The sequence below is a fragment of the Phoenix dactylifera genome, chromosome 1, assembly GCF_051530095.1.
Source record: "Phoenix dactylifera cultivar Ajwa chromosome 1, Ajwa_hap1_PhDact_Kaust_v1.1, whole genome shotgun sequence".
NCBI lineage: Eukaryota > Viridiplantae > Streptophyta > Magnoliopsida > Arecales > Arecaceae > Phoenix > Phoenix dactylifera.
The window spans coordinates 72,059,086-72,073,393 of record NC_143190.1 but is presented as its reverse complement, the minus strand read 5'-3'; the positions used below and the strand labels follow the sequence as shown (position 1 = coordinate 72,073,393).

Sequence of the window (14,308 nt, the reverse complement as noted above, 5' to 3'; positions counted from 1 at the left end):
CAAATTTCCTGTAGCCTTCTTTTTTATTGTTATTTTTCCAACCTCTGGTTCAAAATTCAAAGTACTTAGAATAGGTGATTTTTATTTTTATTTTTATTTTTGACACAATATAGAACCAGTAAGATTCATGTCCATTTTGGTGGCTATACTTTTGGTCAACAATAACGATATTGCCCAATTGAATTCATCATTGGTCCAGTTAGGGCACCATAGAAATGGAAAAAGATAGCAATCAGCGGACAATTTATTCTTTTTTGGCTCACAAAAGTTAGAGTCTTAATTAATTGCAGACTTATCATTAATTTTGACTTGACTGTGATTTATCTATGCAAGAAAAGTCAACCCCATTCTTGGAGCAGACGGATGCTGCATTGGTTGGTGGTGACAACATCAAATCCAAGCTGTGAGTTCAAAATGATCCAGGGTGACAAAAGAAGGTAGACGATCCAAAATGCTTAGAAACTAGCCTCTTTAGGAGAAAGCAAGTCCAATTGCCGAGTCTCAATGAGATCACTAGCTGGCTGGAACTCAAGGATGTAGATAGTAAAATTTTGATTGCGGGCTTCTAGCCGTCCGATCGGGTGATGATGCAGCGATGCCAAATCTGACCTTTTCCACATGAGCTACATGCATGTTTGAATTCGGGACTTATGTGACATGATGGAAAGAGTCATAACCTTGAAATATGTCAAAGTTTGACCTGGTTTGCTCACACTGTGGTTGGTTGTATTCTATCGGAAGCCACCAAGTTCTCATCAGATGACTTCCATACTTATAGTAGATGGTTGGGTGTTGGTGTGGGCCTCCATGTGAAGCCTCTCACAGTGTGTTATCTGAGACTTTTTTAAATGATGAACGTGGAAACACGTAGTATGGGATAGAGTCCGTAAATGCCGTCAAGAAGGCTAATTGGAGACACAAGGGCCACATGACTTTGATGAATACCAAAGTTCTTTTTTTTTCTTTCTCAGTGACGTCTTACGATTAGAATTATTATCCATTGCACATGATTGATGATGATTCATGCAATGTAATCTGCAACCAAAAACTCATATTGTCTCGTTGACTTCAATGTGCTTCTGTTTTCTTATATTTTTCATGTTCGACCTAAATTTATAACAATATCAGCCATAACAGGTAGGCTAGTGCCCTTCTTTATTTATACGAGCTCCTAAGTTTATAAATAAAATGAAATGCACTCAATTGCCTTTTTTTTTCTTCTTCTTCTTTTTGAGCTCTCTCAGTGTTTCTCAATCAGTTTGGCTTGTTATTGCTTCTAGTTATTTCTGAAACTGAAAAGATCCCTCTCATCACCTGTTGCAACTGTGTTTAGGGATCTGCCAACATGCAATGTCATTATTTTGATCTCTTCCCACGCTTCAACCTCCCATAGCCTCTCTTCAATGCCAATACTCATATGTAGCTTTATGACATTAAATCCAAGTATTTAAACAGGCACTAAAAGTTTAGGGAATTAGAGACCTGTACTATGGAAACCTAGCAAAATCCCAATAAAGACTTCTTGGAGCACCTCAGCATCTGCCAATTATGAGACCATGACTTCTTAGGGGTTCTTGCTAAAAAGACCTACTGTGGCGGTTGGCACTGGTTTGCGGTCAGGCAACGAAACCATATACGTAGTGCTGAGGCCCAGGGAATTGGTCTCATCATGTATGGGGTTGGCAATAGAAACTTGCGGTCTTTCCGACTAGAGATGGCAACGGGTTGGATACGGGACGGATCAGGGGTAGGCCATTATCCACATCGTTCGGTACTTGCTTCAGAAGCGGGGGGGGGGGGGGGGGGGGGGGGGGTGGGGACGGGGTGGAATGAAGGGATCAAATTAGGTAAAATTATAAAAAAAATTATACATTATATTTTTTAACCTCGAGATGTTGTTTGTGAAAAGTTAAATATATTCAAATTAAATTTGTAAGGACCCATGCTGTGAGGACTCGTGTGGGCATGTATTTAGTTCCATATTAGTTATTCACCGAGAAAATATTGGGTACTTATATAGGATTAAGAAATCCAAATAATACTTTCTAGCTAGCCATTTTGGGTAAAGTCATGGGTTGTGACACATGCAGGCGTCTGTTTAATCCCATATCGGTTATTCGCTAGGTAGACTTTGGATACTTATATAGAATAAGGAAATCCAAAAAATAACTTATGGCTAACTTTTTTCAGTGAGATCCTAGGTTGTGATAAATGGTATCAGAGCAGACCCGTTCCATAACCTATATGGACTAAGGGACACTGTAGCACAAATTCATTAGGTCTATCCACGGGCCGATCGTGGTGCTTGTGATTAGATTTGAACCCTTAATCTGACGAGAATATCAGAGCTTAAACGAGAGGAGTATGTGAGAGTACAAATGATTTTAAAGAGACTACCGACTTGTTCTATATTTTGAGATGATTCAACAACATCTAAAAATAATTATTGATTGAAACCAACATCTGAAAAAATAACATTTTTTCTTTGGAGAATGGATTATGAATTTATAGAGGGGGATACAAAGCAAAGTTGGTCAATTGTTATCATGCTTAATCTTACATTGTCACAACTAATAAATGGAGCATGAGTAATTAAACTTGCAACCATTGGGTACAAATTGTAAGAGAGCTACATGGTTCATATTATGGAAAAAAAGGAAACCTCATCCATTGACGGATTAAGGGAAGATCAATGAATAATGTAAGTAACAAGGAGGGCCACGAACATCAGCACATAAGCAATCCCTTGATCAATTGTCTTGCCTGCACCAGAGAAGTTAAAAGTGTTAATCCAATGTTAAAGAAAATAAAGATTCATGATATTGGTCTTCATGTTTTTCTCTTAAGGGATGTTTGGTTGTAAGAAAAATTGCATGAAACGCTTGTTTTCCTTAAAAAGTTCTTTTTTTAAAAAAAATGTAAAAGTTTGCTATCCTACTTCATTTTTTTTTTCTTTTAGAAAATTTGCCCATTGAAGAGCATATTCTCTGTCTAAGAAGTTTTCCTCATGTACTTTATAAAGATAATTCGGACCAATAGTTCTTCTTTTTTGGGTAAATCAGAAAAATTATACCATTTTAGTATAAATACATCTGTGAAAATTAAAAAATAAAATATTCAAAAATTGAAAAAGATAAACCTACTCTAAAATCTCGTATAGTTAGTTATATATATAAGAGGCCATACAATTTGCTGCACTATTTTTTTTACTCTTAAAAAAATATTAGAATCAGTTCAACTCAATCCACCATTTACACAGTTTAAGATTTTAAGCTAATATAGAATTGTATGTGAATAAAGAGTTCTTCAATGGAAATAAAGAGATATATGCGCGCGTAGACACACATACGCGCAAATAAATCTCTTCACTCACCGTCGATTATCCTGGCATTTGCTGATGCTGAGGTTGCCATTAGAGAGAATATGACAGAGAAATAGATCGCCAAGAGATTGTGTAAATGTGTGGAGGTAGGGCCTATTCTATTGAGCAAAGTTTTGGAAAGAAGAGGAAAGCTAGTATTTGTCCTGGATGTGAGTGGATGGATCAAGATGAGGTATTTATAGGCCATCAAGCAAGCCCAAAAACCAGGTGTGAAGAAGTCTTGTGTGGCTACCCAAGGTGGATAGTTGGACGTATCGTCCATTGGCCTTTTCTTTCCTTGGATCAGGATTATTCCTAATTAATTTTGGATTCATTGACCCATCCAAGTTGACCGGATACTCTAACCCAAAAGTTTCTACCGATTCGCATCTTTTCTGTGGTGTGCATTGGACTTTGAACGTGCATCATACGGTTCCATTTTTTTGGCATGCACGATTCCACCACATTCGACTTTCGCGGCGGTTTCGCTTTCCATGCTTCCTATATATCTTGGGTGAATTTGGCTCGTGACCAGAATTGGAAATGGAATGGTTATATTCTCGAGTGCATTTAGCTTATGACTAAAATTGGAATCGGATCGGAAAATCAATTAAATAGAGAGATGTTTATGTCGACATTTGATTACTAGAAGGAAAGTTTTGACTGGGTTTTGGACATGATATTCTCGTTTCCTACCATACTCCTTGTCTCGCTCCTTCTAAACAAACAAACTTGGGATGCACGGTTCATATATTTTTTGATTGGTAATATGATAAGATATTTAATTGTCCATATTGAATCAATTAAACTGCATGGGAATTTTAAATTCGGCGTCCTTGACCGGACATCACGTAAGGAAACCGGCATTGCATCTGCCAGAAGGACGGGTCCTTCAAATGATTTCCCTACCAGACAAAAAATCATTCAAATAATTCTGTGGATGCATGATAAGCCGGGTCCAACCTAACAACAGCCAGCACAATTATGGGCTGAAATCATGGGCCATCCACGACTTTGTCAAACAGAAACTATAAATCCATTAATTAAAGCATCATGCTTTTTTTTTTTTTTTAATATGAAGGCATGAATAGGTTTTGCGGAATTAAATCTGTAGACGGTCTTGAAAAAACCAAAGCATGCAAGTATTAGTTATAACATTCTATTTCGAAAGCTAATCAGCCTGCTTGGTATCTTCATAGAGCATAGATATGGAGCTCGTGAATAGTTTGAATATGTACGTGTGAAGACCCGTTAGGACGTGTATTTAGTTCTATATTAATTATTCACTGAGAAAATCTTGGATACTTATACAGGACTAAAAAAACTCAAAAAAATCGTTATGGCTTGTTTTTTGGATGAGGTTTTAAGTTGTGACAAATTGTATCAGAGCAGACCGGCCCATAAACTATACGGATTAGGGGACACTGCAGCATGGGTTCATAAAGGCTGACCACATGTCGATCGTGATATTTGTGATTATATTTGAATGGATTTGAACTCTTAGCCTGACGCATACGTCAGGGCTTGAATGGAGAAAGTATGTGAGGATCCATGCGGGTGTGTGTTTAATCCGACATCGGTTATTCGCTGGGTAGATCTTGAGTACTTATACATGACGAAGAAATGTAAAAAATATTTTCCGGCTAGCCTTTTTGGATGAGATTCTGGGTTGTTGCAAAACGAGTGCTGTAGATTCATAAATGCAGCACCAAGACTAAATCTTAACTAAATCTTGACTAAATCTGTCCAGCCATAAAGGCTTTCCTAGGGTAAATTCTGCACAACTTTGTGCCCGTTTGCATGACGACGGCCATGCATAAAGACGCACTTGATGCTTTGGCTTAGTAAATGCTTGGTGGAGAATAGATCATGAATAAAGCTGATTTCATTTACATTTGGTCTGCTTCTACTTGCAAGAGCACAAAAGCATCATGTACGTGCCTGTTAAATATTGCTTTTTGCGACACGAAAAAGCTTTGCATATAGCGTAGTGGTTTGGTCTGATATTCTGCTCCGGGCCTAGTGCGGCATCTTTCAGTTTGTTCATTCAGGAGTATCAGCCCTCTCATTATCTTTGAAATCAACACTACAACATCCTTTTTTTTTTTTTTTTTTTTGAGAGAGAGAGAGACATTCGAAGTGCAAATGGAAAGAATATAAGGCGAAGCTAAAGACGGACTGGAAGTACGAGGGCATGACTGAAGAAGAGGTGGCCCGTGTTTGTCCTCCAGATGCAATCTCTCATCAGTGGAGGGAGCTTGTCCCCTACTGGTTTTTCGAGAAAGCTTAGGTTGTTGGGAATTGTATCCTAAATGTCAATCGTCAGCATATTGATGATTGAATTTTGTAAATGAATTGACAAATTAATAAAGTATTATTTGGCATTATTCATCATTTCATCTTCAAATGAACTCTTATATGATGAAGTCGTTAGGACTTATGTCATGATAAAGGAGGATTTATCTTTGAGTCCTTAAACTTGTTCGCGACCAAATGATATGTTGTTACTAGGACGACAACATTATCGAGATTAGGTCGTTGTGTGACATATACGTTAGTTGTCCTCTTAACCAAGGAGTGTGGAGACACTAGTATGCCATACAGGTGAAGTGTAGGAGTACATTTCACTAAACGTGACCAATTCCGGAACGCTCTACTGTCAAGAGATGTTCCGAGTGGATATGGGTATAAGTTTGGCCCTCTGACCTGAGATCACAACCTGTGACTAGCAAGCAACTCAGTGTACTTTGGTACCGAACTACCTAAATTTCTAATTCAGTGACGGAAGGTCACTGGGTGCAGTCAAGTACTTGCGTAGTCAGTTGTGAGTCGAGATGGAATTGACGCCTCCTGAAAACAGAAGATAATGTCTTGTGATTAATTTAGCAAAATATTGGCCAGGGTAATCCCAGTGAGGAGTTACGGGATATCTAAAGTTAATCACATAATGGATGTACAAATTATAGGGTTGACAGTGAGCTCTAAGTCATCCTGGCATTAGGAGTCAAAGGGATTGAATTATACAGTAATCATAGTCCAGGGTTCCAGAATATTTGCTTCGCATATATTCGGCCTATCCGGACGTCGGTTACCATTGCTAGATAGTCACATCGATTAGTATAGGAAGACGTTCCTATACTACCGACTTAGGATCGAACCTATGAGGTCACACACATAGAAGTTTCTAGGTTGATCAAATGGTTGATTGATGATTAAGAATCATTTAGGGGTAATTTGGTCAATTCGATTGACAAATTATCCAAAGCAAAAGTTGCATTAAAATAATTATTGAATTATTGGAGGACTAATTAGCAATTAGATTGCTAATGAACTCAATTTGATTGAGTAATTGGGCTTAGGTTGAGCCAAATTGAATAGGATTCAATTTGGGCTGCATCAGGGTTTGACCTAATTGGATTAGGTTCAACCCAAGTAGATTGAGCTTGACCCAATTGATGAAACTTGACCCAATTGGATTGGGCTTGATCCAAATCAATTAGAAGACCTTATTTGTGTTAGATGTATGCCCTAGAAGCCAATTTGGCTGACACATTGTTGATTCTAGGGACATAATTTTGTACTTGACTATTTATTATTGAATAAATAAAAGGCATCTTTTTCATTCATATTGTTTATGTGTCTATGAATCGTCCAAGAAATTAATAAGATGATGATACATATTCTCAAGAGTTGAGAATTTGAGCCATGTATCATTGGTGATTAATTTCTAAATGCTCCTGATCAATGGATCATCACGAGGACGGTGATCGATCCGATCAGTGCACAGATCACTCTCCTTCTGGATGGACGAGACTTGAGTCCACAGTGTAGGGACACTGAAGTGATAGTGCAGGTGCTTGTTAGAGAACAAGGGTACTGAGCGTGACCAAGACAAGAAGTCACTTGGATGTCTATCCACTCGTCAGTGACTTGCTTGATGTTGCAGTAGTGTGACTGGTCCTTTGACCTGCGGTGCTTCGGCTACTCACAGTGAGGTTATTGTAGTTTGACTGCACACATACATGGTCTCTAGCCATATGGGTCCATGCAGTGTAGATTGGCTGCAGTAGGTTCACTGTAGGAGTAGGGTATGCACCTACAAGGAATCTATCGACCTTGATAGAAGAGGAGTGATCCTATGTGATTTGTTAGACTGAGTTCTAAGACCTTGGCCAGGGCAGTAAAGTGGAGAAAGAGTTTTCCACTATCGAACTCAAGTCGAATAAATCTTGACATATGACAGACGATGGGGTTTGACGAGTTGTCCATGACCTCCGTCCTGTAGGGATCCACGATAGTAGGACTGTATCACACGTTAACTGCACCTAGAGGTTCATCATTCCATTCTGCTGGGTAGCCACTACATGCTGCTAGGTGTCACTGGTGGATGGTGGGACTCATAGGGATTATCTTGATGATCGATAAACCCTAATGAGTTGAGTTGGAATCGTTCCAACCCATTGAAAGGAGTTTTCAATGATATAGTGATAGAGATCACAATATATCTCACTACCAGTCAGAATAGAACCTATGGGGTCACACACACTAGAAGTATTGACCGATCCGATGGTTGAAATCGTGATTAGGAATCACAAGAAATCAATTTGATTGATAAAAGGTTGAAGAAGGAAAAAGGAATTAATTAATTGGACTTGAAACAAGAATCCTACTTCGGGTAGGATTCCTAGAGTCCTAATTGGATTAGGACTGGGAATCCTAGTTGGAGTAGGACTGGAATTCCTATTTGGAATAGGATTCCTACAATCCTAATGAGATTAGGAATTTTGAATTAAAATTGGATTCCTACTTGGAGTAGGATTCCTAGAAATCCTAATTGGATTAGGACTTCGGATTCAAATAGAGTCCTAATTGGATTAGGACTAAAATTAAAATACATCCTAATTGGATTAGGATTCCTTAAGTCTAAATTAATTATTAATCTAATGAATCAACATGACTCCTAATTGGATTAGGATTGAAGAGTTCAATTGAGTCATGATTCATTCAAGTCCTAATTGGATTAGGACTAGCATAGATTGAACCCAATTTGGTTAAGCCTAATTGGATTAGGACTTAACCACATTAGGGCATCCAAATCCTTACCTAATGAGGATTAGGGCAACCATGAAGGAGGGGCACACGCCCCTCCTCCTTTCATATTGCTTGGTGCGGCAACAAGAGGGGCCGGCGCCCCTCTTGGAATTATTTCAAGGGAGCTCCTAAAAGTTAGGAGCTCCACTTGTTATTTAAAGAGGGCTTCATGGGGGCTGACCGAATAGAAGAGAAGGCTTCTTCCTTGCTGCCGTACGCCCCCCTCTTGCTCCTCCTTTGGTTCAGCCGCCATTAGCAAAGGGAAAAGAAGAGGAGGCCTCTCCCTCCTCTTGGTCTTCTTCCTTGGCTTCAACGCGTGTGAAGAGAAGAAGGCTGCGAAGGGATTTGATCTTCTTCCTCTTCTTCATCCTTCTTCTTCCTCCTCTCAAGTGCAATCAAGAGTTGATTGAAAGAGAGGACATCAGCCATCAAAGCTATCTCTGCAAGGGAGCTAGTACCCCGGTGAGATAGAGAGCTTGGATCGGATCCTGCTTCGTGTGGATACCCGTAGAGGCCGGACGTTTGAACGGCTTCAAGCGAACCCTCTTCCAAAACCACGAATTCAGATTTGCGGTGATCATCTACCCGCGCAAGGTGAAGATTTGATCTTCCTATTAGTTTTAAAAGTTTTAATTCTTACCTAATTACGAAAGGTCTCGAAACAACGTTCATGCGATGAACGTCGAACCCGTGCATGCCGATTCCGCTGCCATCTGAAAAATTTTTGAAATATCAGCGGCATGGGCGGGTTCCCAACAGTGGTATCAGAGCCTAGGCTTCGTAGATTAAGGTAAGAATTAAATATCTAAAGGCATATTAGATCTGAAAATTAAATGATCATGCATGCTGAAAAATTCTGCATGCAGATTTTTCAGGGGTGCTGATTTTTACATGCTGATTTTTATGTGATAAAAAGATGATTCTAATTGCATTGTTAATGGGATTACAAAGTTTAGAATCATGATTAGCATGATCAGCGACCTATGTCATGATATAATCAGTTAAGTTTCAGATCTGAAAATTATAATTGTAGCATACGGTGATGATCATAGGATTCAACCCCTTTTGGTATCAAATGTAATGACCTGCGATGTGATCTGCGATGTCATGTAATTTTTCAGATGCTTGCATGCATCTTATTTGATGTTTTGAGAGGCCTGCGTGCCTCCTAAAAGGAGATGTAAATTATTTTTATTTTTATTTTACATCTGGTTGTATTTCTGTGATGTGATGTACATCAACGATCAAGTTGAAGCAAAGGCATGAGATGAAAGGTGATCCAAGCGGTTGATGGCGATGGGATCAAGGGTTGATCAAGGATCGAATCAAGGAGGCTTGGAACCAATTCAAGAGTTGAAGACCACTTGATCAATTGATGTGCATGTGCTTGTAATACGACCTAATTAGAATCCATGATCATCACCTAGTTAAAGTTTAGCTTTAATTATTGCCGCGATTATAACTGCCTGCAATGCGCCGTTTGCATGTGATGTGAATGAGAGTCGGGTAGATAGGTCTACATGTGATGTAGCAAACCCAATTGAGACCTAAATCAAAACCTCCTCAATCAAGTCGAGAGTGAACCGACATGAGCAAGTCATATTAGATTAATTGATCTAATTGGTGTCTAGGAAAGCATGAAAGGTGGTTACTTAATTAGGACCTTACTCTCTGAGTAAGGGGAGCCTCCCACCTGCTTACCTGGCCAATTGTTCGATTACCTCTTATGAAAGGCTCAAGTTGCAAACACTAAGACCTGATTAACCAATATTAAGTCAATAGGTCTTCCACTGTAGTAGAGCTGCTAAGGCCTTTCTGATGTTGACTTGTCTCGGCTGGATACAGTGGTCAAGTTGCATTGGGGGGCTGGACCTCTCTATAGACATGAGATGTTGTAGGGTAAAGGTGGGGTTGGGCACCAATAACTGTTAGGTGAGGACCCAATGACGACTTTATTCCTACGGTTATACAGTGGGTCTGACTTAACTAAGAAATGAGACCAATAACTGTTAGGTGAGGTCTTCATGGCTTAGAGACCAAGTTGCACTGCAACATGCTTGAGAAGCATTGTACAAGAGTTGTACACTCATCCATCTATGTGTCACCAATAACTGTTAGGTGAGGTGGCATGTAAATTGGTGGGACCGCAGTACCCACTAGAAACCCTAGTCGTGTGGGATTTCCGTTTTCCTACCAGGGGAGTGTGAGGAATTCGAGAAAATAGTGGGAGTCACAATTTGTTCTAAAAGACCTTGGAACAGATTAGGATCAAGTACAAAAGTCTAACTAGAATCTTTACTCTCTGCAGATACAATGTCGGCTTCAAACCCTTTGACCCGTATTCTTGAGACCAACCGACTGACCGGAACCAATTACAAGGACTGGCTTAGAAATCTCAAAATTGTTTTGGACTGTGAGAAAGTAGGCTACATACTCGATTCAGATATCCCCACACTACCAGCACGTCCCACTGATGTTCAGCGTGAGATGCATAAAAAATGGTTGGACGATGACATTAGAGTGAAATGCTATATGATGGCATCCATGTCTAATGAACTCCAATGCCAGCATGAAAATATGAAGACTGCTAGGGAAATACTGGCACACCTGCAAGAGTTGTATGGTGAGCAGAGTCGCACAGCTCGGTTTGAAGTGTCCAAGAGGCTCTTCAAAGCGAAGATGCGCGAAGGGCAGTCTGTCCATGATCACGGTCTGACCATGATCAAGGACCTAGAGGAGCTTGAGAAGCTCGGTATGGACATGCACAAGGAATTGCAAGTGGATTTGATCCTACAGTCACTTCCTGATTCATTTGGTCAGTTTATAGTAAACTACCACATGAATAAGATTGAATGCACTAAGACTGAACTAATCAACATGTTGGTAACTGCTGAGGGAGCCTTGAAAGGTTCAAGGGGCAATGTCCTCGCTGCTGAGTTGACTTCTGGTTCCAAGAGAAAGTCTACTTGGAAGAAAAAGAAGCCTGCAAAGAAGCAGAAGAAAGACAAGAAGCCAAAGAAGGAAGTTCAAAAGAAAAAGGCTAACGACAAAGGAAAATGTTTCCACTGCAATGTCGAAGGCCACTGGAAGAGAAACTGTCCTTCATACCTCGAGAGCCTGAAGAACAAGAAAGGTGACACACCTTCAGAAGGTATAGACTTGCTCATTATTGAAACTAATCTAACGGTTTCTTCTACTTCTAGTTGGGTTATAGATTCTGGTTCTAGTGCTCATTTGTGCACTACCATGCAGGGTCTAAAGGAAAGTAGAAGGCTGGCGGAAGGTGCAGTAACCCTTCGGGTTGGCAACGGGGCAAAAGTTGCTGCTGTGGCTGTGGGCACCTACCATCTGCGACTACCGTCTGGATTTAGTTTAATACTTAGAGACTGTTATTATGTACCTGTTGCTAGCAGAAATTTGATTTCTGTTTCATGTCTAGCACAGGAAGGTCATGTTTTTACATTTGACAAAGACTGCTGTTCTATTTATTTAAGAAATAAAATAGTCGCACGTGGTTTCATGATTGACAGTCTCTATCATTTACATATGGATGTATCTGTGAATGTTACCGAGCAAGATGTGAGTGCCAAAGGATCCAAAAGATCCAGAGATGAGATAAACCAAAGGTATTTGTGGCACCTTAGGCTTGGCCATATTGGAGAGGACAGAATGAACAAAATGGATAAAGATGGGCTTTTAGGCTCATTGACTTCCGAGTCATATCCAGTTTGCGAGACCTGTCTTCAAGGAAAAATGGCTAGACTGCCCTTTGTAGGACATGGGGAGAGGACCATTGAAATACTTACCCTAGTACATACAGATGTATGTGGCCCATTCGATGTGCTAGCCAGGGGACGTTATTCTTACTTCATTACCTTTACCGATGATTATTCACGGTATGGGTATGTGTATCTTATGAGACACAAGTCTGAATCCTTTGAAAAGTTCAAAGAGTTCAAAAATGAAGTAGAAAAACAAACTGAAAAACCTCTTAAGGCTCTTCGATCAGATCGAGGAGGAGAATACCTTAGTGGGGAATTCCGGGACTATCTCAAAGAAAACGGCATAGTCTCACAATGGACACCTCCGGGTACACCTCAACTCAACGGGGTGTCAGAGAGGAGGAATCGGACCCTATTGGATATGGTCAGGTCCATGATGAGCTTCACTGATTTACCTATGTTTCTTTGGGGAGATGCCTTACTCACAGCGATTTATTTATTGAATAGAGTTCCCTCTAAATCCGTTCCTACCACACCGTATGAGATATGGCATGGTAAGAAACCAAGTCTGGGTCATCTCAAGATTTGGGGGTGTCCGGCCCACGTCAAGCGACTACAGGCGGACAAGTTAGAGGCTAGGACCATAAGTGCTCGTTTTATAGGATATCCTAAAGAGTCATTAGGATACAATTTTTACGTCTCAGAGGATCACAATGTGTTTGTGAGCCGTCATGCCATCTTCTTGGAAAATCAGTTTATCCTTGATAGAGGCAGTGGGAGAAAAATTGAGCTTGAAGAGAAAGTCTCTGAAAAGCAACGAGTCATGGATCCTAAAGAACCTATTCATAAGGAGCCAGTACACGATGTCCCTCAACCACCTCGTAGATCTAGTAGGGTCTCCCATCCTCCCGATAGATACTTAGGTATACTAGAAGAGGATACCGAGGAAATGTTCCTAGTGGGAGATAGGGATCACATACAGGATCCCAAAACCTACAACGAGGCGATATCTGATATCGATTCTGAGAAATGGCTGAAAGCTATGAAGTCAGAGATAGACTCCATGCATTCCAACCAAGTCTGGACCTTAGTAGATCCACCAGAAGGTATTGTACCTATTGGATGCAAATGGATCTACAAAAGGAAAATAGGTTCGGATGGAGAGGTAGAGACCTATAAGGCAAGGCTTGTGGCAAAAAGGTATAGTCAGCGCGAAGGCATTGACTATCAGGAGACCTTTTCACCTGTAGCCATGCTAAAATCCATCCGAACATTGCTTGCCATTGCAGCATTTCATGATTATGAAATTTGGCAGATGGATGTGAAAACTGCTTTCCTGAATGGATATCTTGATGAAGATATCTATATGGAACAGCCTTTGGGTTTCACTTCCAGTGATGGAGATCACAAGGTCTGCAAGCTGCAAAGGTCCATCTATGGACTAAAGCAAGCCTCTCGGAGTTGGAACACTCGTTTCGATGATGCAATCAAAACGTTTGATTTCATCAAAAACGAAGAGGAACCATGTGTTTATAAAAAGGTTAGTGGGAGTGCTGTCATTTTTCTCGTACTGTACGTAGATGACATTCTCCTGATTGGGAATGATATTCCCATGTTAACCTCGGTCAAGGTCTGGTTGTCAAAAGAATTCTCCATGAAAGACCTTGGGGAAGCATCCTATATTTTGGGAATAAAGGTCTATAGAGATAGATCTAAAAGGATGCTTGGCCTTTCACAAAAGATGTACATAGAGGAGGTGCTGAAGAGGTTCAGCATGGAAAACTCCAAGAGGGGTCTCTTACCCCTAAGGCATGGAATTCATCTCTCCAAGAAGATGTGCCCCAACACATCTGAGGAGATTCAACGCATGAGCAAGATTCCTTATGCATCGGCAATAGGAAGCCTCATGTATGCCATGCTATGTACACGACCTGATATAGCTCTTGCTGTGAGTGTCACAAGCAGATATCAGTCGAATCCAGGTGAAGAACACTGGACAGCTGTGAAGAACAGTCTTAAGTACTTGAGAAGAACTAAGGACATGTTCTTGGTCTTTGGGAGAAGATCAGAGTTGAAGGTAGAAAGATGCACACATATTGATGATAGAAAGTCAACATCAGAATATGTGCAATTG

General features: G+C 40.3%; 1 long non-coding RNA gene across 1 annotated transcript; it reads right to left on the bottom strand.

The window, feature by feature from the left end:
• Positions 1–2,518: 2,518 nt before the first annotated feature.
• LOC148715543 (uncharacterized) lies at positions 2,519–3,675 on the bottom strand. Its single transcript, XR_015975133.1, has 2 exons — positions 3,374–3,675; positions 2,519–2,763 (listed from the first exon to the last, which is right to left on the bottom strand). It is a non-coding gene; the product is annotated as an uncharacterized LOC148715543 (long non-coding RNA).
• Between the last annotated feature and the right edge of the window lie 10,633 nt (positions 3,676–14,308).